This window comes from Xiphophorus couchianus, chromosome 18, assembly GCF_001444195.1.
Source record: "Xiphophorus couchianus chromosome 18, X_couchianus-1.0, whole genome shotgun sequence".
Taxonomy (NCBI): domain Eukaryota; kingdom Metazoa; phylum Chordata; class Actinopteri; order Cyprinodontiformes; family Poeciliidae; genus Xiphophorus; species Xiphophorus couchianus.
This window is the reverse complement of record NC_040245.1, coordinates 3368641-3386965: the sequence shown is the minus strand read 5'-3', so window position 1 is coordinate 3386965 and position 18325 is coordinate 3368641. Positions and strand designations below refer to the sequence as shown.

Below are 18325 nucleotides of genomic sequence, written 5' to 3'. Positions count from 1 at the left end.
TTTAAATATCGATCAGGTGAATCTGCGAGAAGGAGACCAGGTTTATTGGCCCAGTTTAAAATCAATCACTGATTATTGGTTATTTGCTGTGATGTATTTGTGAACAAACCCAATTCAAACACAAAGATTACACCATATTGTAGCCATGGTAACACAACAATCAAACTATCAAGATGATTCTTTAAACTTTTACAAAGTAAACTTTCTAATTAAATCCTAAATGTACAATTTATTTTTCTCAGCTGAATGCATTAAATTAAATGTAATAACATTGTTATTCTCTATAAATGATGCTACAGGTTTAGATCTACGGTCTGTGTTACAATTAAACCATTTCTAGGGGCCCCTGAGTGTTTGGAGGCCCCTGAGTGTCTGGAGGCCCCTGAGTATCTGGAGGCCCCTGAATGTCTGGAGGCCCCTGAGTGTCTGGAGGCCCCTGAGTGTCTGGAGGCCCCTGAATGTCTGGAGGCCCCTGAGTGTCTGGAGGCCCCTGAGTGTCTGGAGGCCCCTGAGTGTCTGGAGGCCCCTGAGTGTCTGGAGGCCCCTGAGTGTCTGGAGGCCCCTGAATGTCTGGAGGCCCCTGAGTGTCTGGAGGCCCCTGAGTGTCTGGAGGCCCCTGAGTGTCTGGAGGCCCCTGAGTGTCTGGAGGCCCCTGAGTATCTGGAGGCCCCTGAGTGTCTGGAGGCCCCTGAGTGTCTGGAGGCCCCTGAGTGTCTGGAGGCCCCTGAATGGCCCCTACCAGCAGCTACTGAGTTTTCTTTGCCTTGATATCTCAGTCTTATAATTCTAGATCTAGAGGTTTAACATCAAACTATTATATAGATTAAAACCCCTTTGAGTTTTTGATCTATAAATCAGTCTGCAGCCAGGTTGTTCTAGAGGTTAAATAGATATTATTAGGGCTTAATTAGTAAAATGGCAGCAAATTAGCTTATTTCATAACTTTATAACCTTTGACCTTCTCTCCTCTGGTCTGTTTAACAGCTACAGTCTCAGATCAGCTCAGCCCTCCAGGACTGTCAGCAGCAGAAACAGAAACTTTTTACCTGTTGGGGAAAATATAGACTAGATTTGCTTTGCATTTCCCCGCATGAAGGCAATGATATAATAGGATCCAATTAGATTCCTGATTAATATGGGTTGTTGCTATGTTGTTGTACGGAGTTTTTGTTCAATGTGCCCCTTTTTTAAATTTGAGCCCCTGACCCTCCATACGTCTCTGCACGGCCCTGAGAGGAAGGAGAAGTTTTCAGTTTGTCCTCCAGGAGGATTGATGGAACATCTTCAGATTATAAATCTGGAACATTTAAATAGATTTTTTTCATCAGACATTTTTCTGTCATTTCATTTCAGTTTTAGTCTTTGACCATCAGAGCAGAAAGGCTTCATAGAGGCAGAGAGAGAAATCTAAACATTAATCTGGATGTTCAGCCTCTGTGTGCTGGCGTGAGCATGCTGAGTGATGCTAATCTGGATTGAAGCTTCAGCAACATTATCAGCTTTGTTGCAACATAACCAGGTTTTTCAGGGTAAATCTAAACTTTAGATCTTCAACTGGAAAAAGTTGTTTACTTCAAAGAGCTGAAATATTTTAGGCTCATTGAACTCAAAACATTTATTATTTAGAATATTAAACACTACCAGCCCCTTTATGTTGCTGCAGCAACATGCATTTATATCATAAAACAATGAATGAAGAGACATGAAAATCTAAAATATTAGCTGAACCTCTGAGGTTCTGACCCAAAATCTGAGCCCGGTTGGACCAAAGTTACCTGTTTGATAGTCGGGTCGGGCTTCTGTGGTGCATTTTTAATAAGCCAGCAGTTTTTTGGGGCATAGAAACCATAACTAATTGCTCACTTGGACTAATTTCAATCTATATATTCATAGTTTTACTAAAAGAAAAAAAAAACTTTTTTTGCCTGTTTAGCTTTAGCCATATTTGGATAGGATCCCAGTTTTCCTTTGCTTTGGCCGACTTGATTTACTAAATAATGAAATATCAGTCAATAAATGAAAATTCTTCAAAATCCCCAAACAGATTACAGACTTCTGAGTTAAATTTCTATACTTTTCTGTCATATTTAACACAATTCTACTAATATTTTATTAGTGGAGATAATTTTTAGCTTAGCGCTAAAGCTAACTTAAAGGTAAAGAAACTATTCTTTGTTCATGAAGCGTGAGAATTCAGAGTTTAAAGTTGGAACAGTGCAATATTAAATGTAATATTTTTGTAAGTCTTGTAATTGTATTTTTGATCATTAATAATTTAAAATCAGTGTACAGTTTAGTGTCCAGACCAGTTAATATGCAGATAAATGCAGTAAAGTTAAAAAACAGCTGATTTATCCTGTTTAACTCACTATACTTTGGTTGTCTTCATCCAAGTGAAGGATGGTTGTCAAGTTAAATCAGCAAACCCAAAACTTTTGAATGCATTCACCATCTCCACCCACCTCGCACACACCGCACAAAGAATCGAGCGCACCCACCCCTTTCACTACTGGAGCTCAGCAGCCAAATCTATCAGGTAACCTGGCTCACCTGAGCTAAACAATGATCTCTGTTCAGACAAAGAACCTCAAGTGAAAGTTTCCTCCAAGGCACCGCTGGTAGGAAATCGACATTATTCACACTTTACATAATTCAGAAAAACAAATTAGACTTATTGTTTGATGGAATATTTTTCATGTGTTTGGAAACAGATTAGTTTCACTGCTTGGAATATAGTTTATTTATTCATTCACTGTTAACTTACAAGTAAATTATTAAATCATTACTTGAGAAATGAGTTAAAATGAACGCATTGTTATCTGTGATTAATATTTCTCCTTTCTGTTTGCAGGTTTTCAACCTCATGCTCATGTGACCACATGTTGCTTGTTCATATGCTGCTGATGAGATTCATCTACAGAACAGATGAATAAAACATGTCAGTTAGATGAGATGTTCCTGCGCCTCTTTGGAGGAAGAAAGCCTTTTTGAAGTTTGGGCAGAAGCTGAGGTGGTTTAAGAGAGCAAAAAACGTGACAGTTGAAAACCAGCTCAATACCAGATGACAGTGACGTCCTGATAAATGAAAGTTTTGTCTGGACTGGACTCCAGTCAGCTGATTCAAAATGCTGAAGAAAGTTGTGTTGAGTATCTGACTAACTACATGACATGTCCAACAATTCTGGGCTGGGGAGACCAGCGCTTGTTGTTACTGAAGAGGCTGAAATGCATCATAGATGAGACCATGGGGAGTCGCAGTTTACTGTCCTTAGAAGATAAAGCAAGTACGAGTGAGCAGACCGTTTCCCCTCTTCAGCCACAAAAGGGCGATTGTGACAGATATTCAGACATTATTGACCTGCTTTGACAGTATTGAAGCTCAGTTAAGCCAAGTCTTGTCCACTCCAGCCTCCCCAGACCTGGAGAGATGGACTCCACCACCACCACACAGCAGCTATTCTTCAAACCAACAGACAACTGGGGCTTCAGTTCCACCAGCTACAGGGGGCCCACTTTCCCCAACTCTTCAACCCCATCACCAGCCGTGCTCACCCAGCACTCCCTCCCTCGTTCATGGAGCGTTCCAGTTACACCGGTGAGAGTACGATGAAAGATTTGCTGCTGGTGAAAATTCAAAATGGACGGAAGTCTAAGAATCAAAGCAACACTTCAGGTATGTTTTTGATGAGGGAATAACATTATAATATGAGGCAAAGCTTAAAAAACTGATTATACATAACACAGCCCCTTAATGGAAAAGTTTTTTAAGTTACAGAATTTTTTACTTTACACTGAACAATTCAGTTTCCATAATGGAAGGTATTGAAACTTGCTTTAAAAGTCTCGAATGCGTACTAATGGATGGGGTCAGAAAACTCAACTGATGAACTCACTGACTTTCCTGAACAGTATGGAGATATTAAACAGCTCAGATTCACATGAATCTGAATTTGATCAGATGCTTGTTGTTGAATTTGATTCTGGATTAACTTTAACACACATATATCCATTATTACCATTTACATTTAATTCAGGTGGGTGACACATTTAGTATTGATAGTTTGTCTCATTTATGCAACATAGTTTGGTGGTTTAGAGACAAACAGCTATTTGGCAGATTTGAAGGAAATTGCCAAGTTGTCTGGACAATATTATGATGGAGGTAATGTCCCAGATCAACCAGTCTATTGCAGAGTTTTGTCCTGTTGCTCCAGTGGAGGCAGAAATGGAACAACCTGCAGACTCAAAGGAGCATGAAGTGCCGGTTCATGCCCCAACTCAACTCTTTTCTTGTGTCCTTGTGGCAGAGCTGAAGGGCAAAGCCAGGAGAAGCAGGAGAAACTCAGGTGTGTGATCCACTGAAAGAGAACCTGATGTTGTTGGCAGCAGTAGCTCAGCTTCCCTCCAGGAAGGGGTCACAGCTAAACAGAAATGAGCCCAGGTGTAGCTGCTATGAAGAGAAGAAACAGAGAGAGAACATAAACTTAATGTCAGCAAAAACTGCAGACATTCAAGGATGGAGAGCAGTAGGAGAAAGAAGCAGAGGAAGGAGAAGTTTTCAGTTTGTCCTCCAGGAGGATTGATGGAACATCTTCAGATTATAAATCTGGAACATTTAAATAGATTTTTTTCATCAGACATTTTTCTGTCATTTCATTTCAGTTTTAGTCTTTGACCATCAGAGCAGAAAGGCTTCATAGAGGCAGAGAGAGAAATCTAAACATTAATCTGGATGTTCAGCCTCTGTGTGCTGGCGTGAGCATGCTGAGTGATGCTAATCTGGATTGAAGCTTCAGCAACATTATCAGCTTTGTTGCAACATAACCAGGTTTTTCAGGGTAAATCTAAACTTTAGATCTTCAACTGGAAAAAGTTGTTTATTTCAAAGAGCTGAGATATTTTAGGCCCATTGAACTCAAAACATTTATTATTTAGAATATTAAACACTACCAGCCCCTTTATGTTGCTGCTGCAACATGCATTTATATCATAAAACAATGAATGAAGAGACATGAAAATCTAAAATATTTGCTGAACCTCTGAGGTTCTGACCCAAAATCTGAGCCCGGTTGGGCCAAAGTTACCTGTTTGATAGTCGGGTCGGGCTTCTGTGGTGCATTTTTAATAAGCCAGCAGGTTTTCTGACATTACTAATTGCTCTACTGGACAAATGTCATTTTTTACCTCCATAACTTTAGTTAAAACATGTTTTTGCCTGATTATCATCTTGGGATAGTATCACAGTTTCCATCTGCTCTGGCTGACTCAATGTACTGAATGATGAAATATCCGTCACTAAGCAAAAAGTCACTGACTTCAAAATCCCCCAACAGATTAAACTAGAACTTCTGAGTTAAATTTTTATTCTTTTCTGTCATAATTAGCAGTTGTGGCCATAATTCTACTAATCTGCTATTAGTTGAGTAAATTTTTAGCTTAGCACTAAATTTAGCTTTGAAAACATTTAGCAAACTTGATCCGCCTGAATAAAATTTTCCACATTAACTCTAAATCACTAATTTATTTGGTTATTTTGTTAATCTTCAGTTGAATGAAATATAACATCTGTGTTGGTTACAGACTGTTAAGAATACATAAAGTAGTTACATGTTTATATTCATGCTCTTATTTTGAACCTCTCCTTGGGCTGCCACCTTATTGTGGTGGAGGGGTTTGAGGGCCCCAATGATCCTAGGACCTTCCACTCTGGAGGTGCCCAAGGTGAGAGGCGCCGGGCAGGAGTGGGCATACTTGTTGCTCCCCATCTCGGCGCCTGTACATTGGGGTTTACCCCGGTGAATGAGAGTTTAGTCTCCCTCCGCCTATGGGTGGGGGGACGGGTCCTGACTGTTTGTGCTTAAGAGCCGAACGAGAGTTCAGATTACCCCCCACCCTTCTTGGAGTCCTTAGAGGGGGTCCTGGAGAGTGCTCCTCCTGGGGACTCCCTTGTTCTGTTGGGGGACTTCAGTGCTCAGGTGGGCAATGACAGTGAGACCTGGAGGGGTGTGGTTGGGAGGAACGGTCCCCCGGATCTGAACTCGAGCGGTGTTCTGTTGTTGAACTTCAGTGCTGGTTCTGTTGGACCTCAGTGCAGCTTTTGACACCGTTGACCACGACATATTACTGAATCGACTGGAGAGTTGGGTCGGACTCTCCGGTCCAGTGCTTAACTGGTTTGAATCCTACATAAAGAACAGGGATTTCTTTGTTTCAATTGAAAACTTTTCATCAAAGAGGTCAAAGGTCACATGTGGGGTACCCCAAGGTTCAATCCCAGAGCCCCTTTTATTCAATATTTATATGCTCCCACTAGCTCAGGTTATAACAGGAAATAATATTAGCTACCATAACTATGCAGATGACACACAGCTCTACATTACGATGTCACCAGGTGACCTTTGACCCCATCCAATCACTGAACAGATGCTTAGAACAGATAAATGTGTGGATGTGCCAAAACTTTCTCCAGCTGAACAGAAACAAAACTGAAGTTATTATTTTTGGACCTAAAGAGGAACGATCTAGAGTTATAGATCTAGAGTTATAGATCTAGAGTTATAGATCTAGAGTCAATGCACAGCTTCAGTTATTACAACTAAAAACCAGCGATCAGGCCCGAAACCTGGGAGTAGTGATGGACTCTTACCTGAACCTCCAGAGCCACATAAAGACAGTCACAAAGTCGGCCTTCTATCACCTGAAGAACATTTCCAGGATTAAAGGACTGATGTCTCAGCCAGATCTAGAGAAACTCATCCATGCATTCATCTTCAGTCGTATTGATTATTGCAACAGCGTCTTCACAGGTCTGTCCAACAAATCAATCAAACAGCTGCAGCTGATCCAGAATGCTGCTGCTGGCGTTCTGACTAAAACCAGGAAGATAGAGCACATAACACCAGTTTTAAAGTCCCTCCACTGGCTCCCTGTAGCTCAAAGAATAGACTTTAAAATACTGTTGTTAGTTTATAAATCACTGAACGGCTTAGCACCACAATACATTAAAGATCTGCTGTTGTTGTATCAACCTTCCAGACCTCTCAGGTCTTCCGGTTCTGGTTCTGCTCTGCATCCCCAGAACCAGAACCAAACGAGGAGAAGCAGCTTTCAGCATCTATGCACCACAAATTTGGAACAAACTTCCAGAAAACTGTAAAACAGCTGAAACACTGACGTCTTTTAAATCTCAACTAAAAACCCACCTGTTTAGGATTGTATTTGAAATGTAATCAATTACAAATTTATTGATGGAACTTGACTTAATGATTGATTCTATATTGCATTGTGTTTCTGTGTTTGTAATGATGTAAAGCACTTTGAAATGCCTTGCTGCTGAAATGTGCTATACAAATAAAATTTGATTGATTGATTGATTCTGTGCTCGCCACGGATTGTCCATAACGAACACCATGTTCAGGCATAAAGGTGTCCATATGTGCACTTGGCACCAGGACACCCTAGGCCGCAGTTTTATGATCGACTTTGTCATCGTTTCATTGGATCTGCAGCCGTCTATCTTGGACGCTCGGGTGAAGAGAGGTGCGGCGCTGTCCACTGACCACTACCTGGTGGTGAGTTGGCTCCGGTGCGAGAGGAAGCCGGTCAGACCTGGCAGGCCCAAAAGTGTTGTGAGGGTCTGTTGGGAACATCTGGCGGATTCCCCTGTGAGGCGGAGTTTTAACTCCCATCTCCGGCAAAACTTTGAACACGTTCCGGGGGAAGAAAGGGACATTGAGTCTGAGTGGACCGTGTTCCGTGTGTAACCCAGGGTAAAAACTGCCCCTAATCCCGCCTTTGCTGCTCCATTGGTTAGAGTGACAGTCAGTCACACAGTGCATTCAGCCAATCACTGCACCTGAAGTGGTTATTCAGGCCTGCTCCAGCTTTCCCAATCAGGTGTGAGGGGGAGAGCTGGAGACAATGGAGCTACAGATCTGAATACCCAGTGAGCTTGGAGTCATGAAGCTGTCATGCACTGAACTATATGTGGAATTGGCCAGGTGACCCTTTTTAGGGTTAAAGGATGGCGAGCTTCTGACAACTAGCTGGAGCCAGGAGAACCTGAAATTCACTCCATACTGGTCTGGTAGGAGGCTGATGGTCCATAGTATCTCCCCCTCCATCTCACTACATAGACACACAATCCATTATTCATCCTCTTTTCATCGGAAAGTAATTGCACCTGGACATTTTCCCTTAAGTATCTGGACAAAAAAATCATGGACTTTTAAATGTGTGTCAGTCAGACAATGTGCTGACCAGCGGGGAAGTTAGGACTCTTTGTGCACATCTATATAGAAGATCTACTGCAGTACTGTATATATATATATATTGTATTTATTTATTTATATTTGGTTTCTATGTATATTTGTGTCTTGTGGTGTTCACTTAATTTTTCTTCTTTAAAATACATAGTATTGAAAGCAGTTATTCTTTCATATTGTTTTATTGATTACTGACAACAGCTCCAGTAGATGAATTTGGTCTTCTGATATCAGATGCTATCTAGTCCTTCAGTTCATTAAGTAGTGCCAGACGTGCCTCCATTGTCAAGGCGGCTAATCTGAGCTGTGGCAGCAAGGTTGTTGGTGCCTGTCGCAGCGGAAACCCTCGTTGGTGGACACCTTCAGTGAGGGATGCTGTCCGGCTGAAGAAGGAGTCCTATCAGGCATTTGTGGCCTGCTTTTTGTGGATGATGTGGTCCTATTGGATTCATCAGGTCGTGATCTGCAGCTCTCGCTGGAGCGGTTCGCAGCCGAGTGTGAATCGGCCGGGATGAGGATCAGGGCCTCCAAATCCGAGGCCATGGTCTTGAGCCGGAAAAGGGTAGAGTGCCTTCTCCGTGTCGGAGGTGGAAGGGGTGTCCTGCCCCAAGTGGAGGAGTTTAAGTATCTCGGGATCTTGTTCACGAATGAGGGAAAAATGAGGGAGATCGACAGGCGGGTTGATGCAGCGTCTGCAGTGAAACCGGTCCGTCGTGGTGAAGAGAGAGCTGAGCCAAAAAGCGAAGCTCTCGATTTACCGGTCGATCTACGTTCCCACCCTCATCTATGGTCATGAGTTTCGGGTCATGACCGAAAGAACGAGATCGCGGATACAAGCGGCCGAAATGGGTTTTCTTGGTAAGGTGGCTGGGCTCTCCCTTAGAGATAGGGTGAGAAGCTCAGTCATCAAGGAGGGACTCAGAGTAGAGCCGCTGCTCCTTCACGTCAAGAGGAGCCAGTTGAGGAGCATCTGGTCAGGACGCCTCCCTGGTGAGGTGTTCATGTCCCTCCGGGAGGAGGAACCAGGGAAGACCCAGGACATGCTGGAGGGATGATGTCTCTCAGCTGGTCTGGGAACGCCTTGGGATTCTCCCGGAAGAGCTGGAACAAGTGGCTGGGGAGAGAGAAGTCTGGGCCTCCCTTCTACCTCGGTGACCCGACCCCAGATAAATGGAAGAAGATGGATGAATGGATGGATTTTGAAATGGGTGAAGACTGTTTATGTAGTAGTTCCATTTCTTCTTGTCTTTTTCTCCTGTCAAAATAAGGATCGGCCCCCCTGAACTCTAGTGGTGGTTTGTTGTTGGGCTTCGGTGCTCGTCATGGGTCATCCATAACGAACACCATGTTCAGGCATAAAGGGGGTCCATACGTGCACTTGGCACATAAGGACATAAGAAATCTAAACATTAATCTGGATGTTCAGCCTCTGTGTGCTGGTGTGAGCATGCTGAGTGATGCTAATCTGGATTGAAGCTTCAGCAACATTATCAGCTTTGTTGCAACATAACCAGGTTTTTCAGGGTAAATCTAAACTTTAGATCTTCAACTGGAAAAAGTTGTTTACTTCAAAGAGCTGAAATATTTTAGGCTCATTGAACTCAAAACATTTATTATTTAGAATATTAAACACTACCAGCCCCTTTATGTTGCTGCTGCAACATGCATTTATATCATAAAACAATGAATGAAGAGACATGAAAATCTAAAATATTAGCTGAACCTCTGAGGTTATGACCCAAAATCTGAGCCCGGTTGGACCAAAGTTACCTGTTTGATAGTCGGGTCGGGCTTCTGTGGTGCATTTTTAATAAGCCAGCATTTTTTGGGGCATAGAAACCATAACTAATTGCTCACTTGGACTAATTTCAATCTATATATTCATAGTTTTACTAAAAGAAAAAAAAAACTTTTTTTGCCTGTTTAGCTTTAGCCATATTTGGATAGGATCCCAGTTTTCCTTTGCTTTGGCCGACTTGATTTACTAAATAATGAAATATCAGTCAATAAATGAAAATTCTTCAAAATCCCCAAACAGATTACAGACTTCTGAGTTAAATTTCTATACTTTTCTGTCATATTTAACACAATTCTACTAATATTTTATTAGTGGAGATAATTTTTAGCTTAGCGCTAAAGCTAACTTAAAGGTAAAGAAACTATTCTTTGTTCATGAAGCGTGAGAATTCAGAGTTTAAAGTTGGAACAGTGCAATATTAAATGTAATATTTTTGTAAGTCTTGTAATTGTATTTTTGATCATTAATAATTTAAAATCAGTGTACAGTTTAGTGTCCAGACCAGTTAATATGCAGATAAATGCAGTAAAGTTAAAAAACAGCTGATTTATCCTGTTTAACTCACTATACTTTGGTTGTCTTCATCCAAGTGAAGGATGGTTGTCAAGTTAAATCAGCAAACCCAAAACTTTTGAATGCATTCACCATCTCCACCCACCTGGCACACAAAGCAAAGTTACCTGTTTGATAGTCGGGTCGGGCTTCTGTGGTGCATTTTTAATAAGCCAGCAGGTTTTCTGACATTACTAATTGCTCTGTTGGACAAATGTCATTTTTTACCTCCATAACTTTAGTTAAAACATGTTTTTGCCTGATTATCATCTTGAGATAGTATCACAGTTTCCGTCTGCGTTGGCTGACTCAATGTACTGAATGATGAAATATCCGTCACTAAGCAAAAAGTCACTGACTTCAAAATCCCTCAACAGATTAAACTAGAACTTCTGAGTTAAATTTTTATTCTTTTCTGTCATAATTAGCAGCAAATTCCACTAATCTATTAGTTGAGCTAATTTTTAGCTTAGCACTAAAGCTAAGTTAAACACAAAAGAAAAGACATTTTTCTCCTTTTGGAGGAAGTTTTTCCAATCAGTCAACCTGGAAAACTTCATTGCAGTCAGCTGACTTGCAGCATTAGGTGGGGGAGGGGCACTGATGCTCTGCAGAAGAAAAGCAACAGCACAAAGCAAAATATTTGCTTTTGAAGCTGATTTTTAAAAATAACATCATCAGTAAACACAAAAAACACCAAAAAAATTCATGTCATGGTTTAAATTGTCTTTAATCCTATTAAACTTTGTACAAATCTGCAGATATAAAACACAAACATTCCTCTAAACCAGAGTAAACTTCTTCAGTTTTAACTCTAAATGTGTTTTATTTTTCAATACAAATAAACAAATAAAACATGCAAAATGTTAATAGAAATGCAGTAAAGTTGTTTTATTTGTGTAGAGAAAGAATCTGTAAATCACTTTTTCTATTTGGTAAAAAGGGCAGGACCTGAGTCAGGGCTCGTCAAATTTAATCTAATTTAATCTATTAAAGCAGAAATTGACTCATCCATCCATCCATCTTAGTGTTTAACCTAATTAAAAAAATTATCCTTCTGTTAAAAATCCTCCTAATCTGTCAGATTTCTGTTGCCAGTTGAATCTATTATGTAGTTTCAAACTAAGGTCCATTTATGTGGCAGCATACTAAGGCTGTTGTAGACAGAAAGACAAAAAATAATTAAATTTAGACCAAAAAAATCCAGAACTTTTAAATAATCGTGGAAATTTTGGCTTCAAACTTTGAACATTTTTTACTTTCCAAGTTGTTTTCTAGAAAATTTCTGAGATTAATTTCAATTTTTCCTTTGCAAATTTTTGACTTTTCAAACTCACATATTGGCTTTTTCTCCTAGAAAATTTTCAGGTTTTTGGCAGAAATTTATTTTTCTTTTTTTTAATCAACGGCCAAAATACAATGACATACATTCACACCAGTCCTGTTTGGTCCACTTTAATTGAACTCTAGTTTGTTTTCCTAGTAAGTGGACTACAGTGCAGGGCATTCTGGGTAAATACAAGCAAAACAAACATGCTAGCCTAGCGCTACCAGGAGAAACGCCTCGTGGTCTTTAGCCAAAATCAAGAAAAATCCTCCAACCTCTAAAATCTGACGCTACTCCATCTCTGCTTACATTTCATGAAGAAGGAAGTTGTGCTCAGTGACTTCTGCAGAGGTTTTTATGTTGTTTCCTTCAGTGGTTGTTGGTGCAGCGCCCCCACAGGCCAGGAGGGGAACAGGTTTTTCAAAGGGTTTGATTCAGTGCAGTTTGAAAAAATAACGCAGCAACTGGAAATGGAACAAATGTTGCAAGTTTGGTCCCAAATCGAAGATAAAAAATAACTTTATAACTGATAGTTATGTTAAAGTTAATAAAAACCTACTTTATAAACACAGAAATTTTACATTTTTTCTTTTTGATGAATGTTTCTAATGAAACTATTTGAGATTTTTAGATTTTTTCTTGGCTGTGAAAAGAATAAATAGATTATTTTGTTTTGTTTTTAAGATTTAGCGTTAAAAATTGTTAAACTTGATTCTTACAATTCAGAAAACAGGAGCAAGTAAAGGAAATGTTGCAGACAGTCTTAAACCTTGTTGCTGGTCACGATAACCCTCCTACAGTCAAATTTGACCTTTGACCCCCAATTTGCAGCAACCATCTTTTGGAGACTCACGATGGGGAATCCTCTTGATGCTGATTCACAGCAGCATTTTTGAGTCCAGTTTTTAAACAATCCATCAGTTTTTCTTGCATTTAAATGATTTGTGTTATTTGCGTGTTAGCTGGTCCCACCGAGCGATCCCCGTCTGTTCAGGCTCTGCGTGCTGCAGCTCAGGCCTCGACTGTCCACCAGGTGGCTGGACTGAGGAGCAGAAAACACAGAATAATCATCACGACATTCAGAACAATGCAAACACACACTGCTGATGTAAACTGAGTTTCTGTTAAGTACCAATGAGCAGTCAGTATCTTACTTGTAGAGGACAGCGGCCATATTGATCTCAGTTTGGATAATCAGAGAGAAATGCTCACATAAGAGTCTAAGGAATCAGCCAGAGTTTGGAAATAGCTTCAGGATCTCATTACGATATACAAAAGTCGTTAAAACAACAAAATTCATTATGATGAGATGAGAAACTTGCTAAATGAGAAAACACATTATAAATGAAACATATTGTAGTGGAAAAATTAAAGTAAGGTCACACCTGCTAGTTGTATTGCTATATGTTTATTCTAAGTTCCAGTATATTCCCACCAAGTTAAACTATTTTGGTTACATGTACAAGGTTGGACGTTGTTTTTCAAAGCTGCATGGGAACCAGTCTGTTTCCCATGCTTAGGATCCCTTATCCCTTTGTATAAAACTCATGTGTTTCTCTGCCTGGCAGAGCTTTTCATCCAGACCTGCTTCATTACTGATTGTCCTACAAGCTCTCTGTATTGTGCACAATATATGAATAAACCGGATTGAGTGATTTCACCTGAACAGTGCTTGGAAATAGTTTTTTTTCCACGACACATATCATGAAAACAAGAAATTTCATAATACCAAGATGAAATACTCATTAAAAGAAGAAAAAACGGGGCGTGCTGTGGCGGCGCAGGGAGTTAGCACGGCCCACGTTTGGAGGCCTTAGTCCTCGACGCGGACGTTGTGGGTTCGACTCCCGAGTAAAAAAATGAAAATTAAAAAAAACTCACTAAAGTCAGAAAAATTGTACTGATGAGAAAGTATTAAAATAAGAAAATTTATTATATAAGACAAATAAAACCATTTAAGGAGAAAAAGCGTTACAATAATCAGATGAAAAACTCATTAAATTAGAGCTTTAGCATTAGCTTCCACTAAATACAATGTCAGTGTAGCACTTTAGCGTTAGCGAAGTTATGAGCTCTTTGCAGGTTAGCTTCCTCGTTCAGGGAAAAGCGGCTCAGTCGTTTCCGGTTTATTGAAAACGGCATTTTACACTCGGTGCTTGCAGGGCCTGGCCAAGGTAACAATGAATGATGAACATCGATCCGAAGCCCCAACCAGTAAGCTGGAGAAAGGTTTAAAGATGTTCGCCTCGTTATACATTCACAGATACAAAGGTGAGTTTAATTTATGACCAACATTAACTTCAGCTTCTGCTAGTAGGATATATTAATTTTTCTTGTAAAAATGTGCTATTTAAATATCTAAAAAAATTCCTAATCCATTCTAACGGACAACGTTTTTAAATAATTTCGTAATTATTTCCAGGTATATTATGTGTGTTTGTCGTTGTTAGTGTCAGAAACCAGGTAAGGGGTTACGGTTCGGGCTTTTTGCTTCCGAAGCATCAGGAAGGACAACAGGCCCCATAGCTTAACGGTAGAGCAGCTCTGGTGGCAGAGTGAGTTCAGTTAACTGTTCAGGTTCAAAGTTGTGCTACCGTGTTCTTTAAGGTCTCCGTGTTATTTCCTTTTATTACTTTTGCATGCTTCTTGCGAAAAGCTCAAACAGGACGTGTGTTTACAGCAGTGTGTAAAGGCGGGTCAGTTGCTCGGTTGTCTGGCTGTGGGCTGCTCACTTGTTCCCACACACTCGCTCTTTCAGGCTCAATACAGAAGTGATTCCATGGTAATGGAAGGGTGGCAGGTTCATTCAACCTAAATGCTTTCAAACAGACAAAAAAGAAAACAGAGAAAAGTGATTACATTTTGTACTAGAGGAGAGAAAAAGAGGAGAGTGTGATTTTTACAATCTCCAAATTCACTCTGAGGTTCCTCTCTTGCTACTTCCCTTTTTATTAGGATTATGGAGCCCTGGTTACAGAAGTTAACAGCTGCTGGAAGAAGGGGCAAACAAAAACCCAGCTGCTAACACACTCAGAAATATTTTCAGTACAATAGAATCTCCTGTCTTAGTGCATATGAGGTCTCAAGCGCAGTTCCCATGTCTCTGGGTCACAAGTGTTGCATTTATTATTATTTAAGTTCATTTAAATAATGAGTTTGTCTGAAAGGTTATGTTTTCATATTATTATTCTTTCATGGTTTTTCTGTTCTTTGGCCCCTTTTCTTTTATGGTACATTATTAAGAAACTGAAATGTTTCCACATTCAGATAAAAGTCTTTTCAGTTCACATGTTACCTAAAGACAAAGCAAAGAGATTAAATGCGTCCACTAAACAAAAGGCTGTTTTCTCATTTTTCCCCTCAAACTTTAACTTGATTAGAATCAGATGTAGTTCGGTTTTTCAGTGTGGTGGAGTTTGTTTCACCTCCAAACATCTGGCAGGTAAAAGTGAGCGAGTCAGAGAGGAGGAGCCACCGATTGCTGTTCGCACCCTCGTCACCGCGTCTGTCCACCGGCAGAACGGAGCGGCAATTAAAGTGCAGAAAATAAACAATAAAATAAACAATAAAACACTGAAAGTAAAATAGATTTATTTTGACTTCCAACAGAAGTGGACTTTCTGTGGAGGTTAGCCAATCAGATTTCAGGGTCAATTAAAAGAGCTGAAAATGACTCTAAAATAACTGAATACTGTAACAAACTATTCATTTTAGTTTAAATACTTTTATTTATTACCAGTTTTGTCTTAATTATTACAGCTCTGGCTTATTATTTGGTGATTTATTAATTCGTCCATTCATTTGTTTAACAATAATAGTTTGAGATTCACTGTAAAAACCTCTGATTGTTACCTGTTGTTAACAGAAGATTTTTCATCACTTCCTGGAAAGAATCCCCCACACTTCCTGATGAAGGAAAATATAAATAAAAAATGTAATTCTCCTTATATTTCTATTGTTTATTCATCTTTTATTAGAAAAATCCAACTTTTAATTGGATCATTGCTATCCAGTGTGGGAAAAATGTTAAGATTTTTTTTTTAACTAAGTAATACATTTTTCATTTATATCAAAACAACTTTTAATTTGGTAGGTTATGACTTCCTGTTTTCCTCAGGTATAAATATGAGGCGACACTTTTCAAAGTGGAAAACAGAAGAGAAGAAGTGAAAGAGGTCAGGATTTGAACCTAGGACCTTCTTGTTGCTAAGCAACATGACTACCAACCGCTCCATTGTGCAGCTAATACATTTTTGAATACAGAGCTAGTGGACTCAAATAGGAAACTAAAAACAGTTAGTATTTAGTATTTCAGCAGAAAAATGACCTAAGGGCGTGCCGTGGTGGCGTAGCGGTTAGCGCGACCCGTATTTGGAGGCCTTGAGTCCTCGACGTGGCCGTCGCGGGTTCGACTCCTGGACCCGACGACATTTGCCGCATGTCTTCCCCCCTCTCCTTCCCCATTTCCTGTCAACCTACTATCATATAAGGGACACTAGAGCCACAAAAAAAAGATCCCCTGGAGGGTAAAAAACAAAGAAAAATTACCTAAACGTTTGGAAATTAATGCAGAAGAAAAAAAAAGAGTTTATTGACTTAAATAGATGAGGAGACGATCCAAGACTCCAGAGAGACTAAAAACTCAATTTAAAGGTTGAAACTTATAAGTAATTAAGCTACTGCTATGAAATGATAATTTATTCAAAGAGTTTTAACGAATCCTGACTAGAGGAGCCAAAAAGTGCCGTGCATTCTGTTTATCTCAACATCTTGGTGCTAAAGCATCAACATGAGCACAAAAGATCCTATCTGCAAAAATCCAGAATAGTAAATAAATTACTGGGTCCTCAGAATGGAGGACACGCACACACACACACACACACACACACACACCCGCCTCCACACACACACACAGAGCTTCTCCCATTAGTAGATGCAGGCGGTTCAGTGAACCAGTTTGATGATAAAGTTATTATTTTTTTGTTTGTTTTATGTAAATGTTTCCAATTTAAGTTTTTTTAAAAAGCATTTACAGGCTGAAATATACAAAGAACAAAAGAGTAATGTGTGGTTTTAATCATATATGAGAGACAGAATATTCAAATGTTCGTCTCTTGTGGCGTTCCTCAGGGATGAATTCTTGGACCTGAACTATTTGAACACTGGAGGCTCAGTTTCTGGTTCTATTTGTAGGAAACACGGCTTCACATTTCACCGCTACGCAGATGACACTCAAGTTTACGTCCCAATAAAGTCAATAAAGCGAGTCGTCCTTTTGAAAGACATTCTTAAGTATTTAGATCAAGTTAAGGTTTGGACAGAGGTGAGTAAAGTAACCAAAACTGTAGTCAAGAAAGATTAGAACTACTTCAACATATTTTATTTTACTCAAGTAAAAGTAAAAAAGTAGCCGTCCAAGAAATTACTTAAGTAAGAGTAAAAAAGTATTTGGTGAAAATATTTACTCTAGTTCTGAGTAATTGATCAAATGATCAATAATTTCATATTTAAAAATTACATAATCAGAGAGAGCAAAATATAAAGTCAAGTGAAAATTTTGGTATTTTAAGGACCAAGATGAGAATAATTCATATAAATAACAAAAAAAAGAGACTTTCCCAGGTCAGTTTCTTTCGATTAAAAACTCATGAAAGTTATGAAAATTTTTGACTTTTTACTTTTCTGATATAAAATTTCCACTATACTTTATATTTTCGTTCATCTGATGATGTCATTTTTAAATATTAAATGCTACTCTTAGTTGGGAACAATTTTTGGCTACTCTGGATCTGGCAAGCAGGGAAAAATTTATTGTTATAAATGAATTTATCTGAATACTAAATAATTATTGACTTAACAAGCTCCTGTATCTGGCTGAGAAGTTACTTGTAAATTACTTTTGTCTCATTTCAAGTGTTTTAAGATATTTGCAATAAAAACTAGACCAAAATTACTTGGTAAGGTTTTGTGTTTTCTAAACTACCCAAACTGCTGTTTTTAATACAGGAAGTTACTAAATGAACGATACAGTGACTTATGAGCTTAACTGGTTGCTTAAATCTTGAGAAAGCACCAATGTTTGTGACATTGTAAGTTTGTAGAAAACCTATCAGAACATTTGCAAACTTTCCCAGGACTCCGAGAAATAACTGGTCTGTTGAGACAAGATGGCCGAATGTTGGCGTCAAAGGAGCGTTTTATCTTTAGCTCGGCGAATTTAAACCCCACTTTGCTCACCTCGTGTCAGACATGTTTACCAGTCTGCAGTCAGCAGAGACTGGGTGGGCTGAGGCGATTAGACACACCCAGAGCCAGGGGTCAACAGCTGACCCTCCAAAACGTCCACAACCAATTACAGGGAGTGACTGGGAGTTTAAACTCCGG

At 39.5% G+C, this 18325-nt stretch overlaps 1 long non-coding RNA gene across 1 annotated transcript; it reads right to left on the bottom strand.

Annotated features, from left to right (window-relative positions):
* Window positions 1-15292: 15292 nt before the first annotated feature.
* On the bottom strand, window positions 15293-15913 carry LOC114133541 (uncharacterized). The gene is made up of 2 exons (XR_003593195.1): window positions 15794-15913; window positions 15293-15446 (listed from the first exon to the last, which is right to left on the bottom strand). It is a non-coding gene; the product is annotated as an uncharacterized LOC114133541 (long non-coding RNA).
* Between the last annotated feature and the right edge of the window lie 2412 nt (window positions 15914-18325).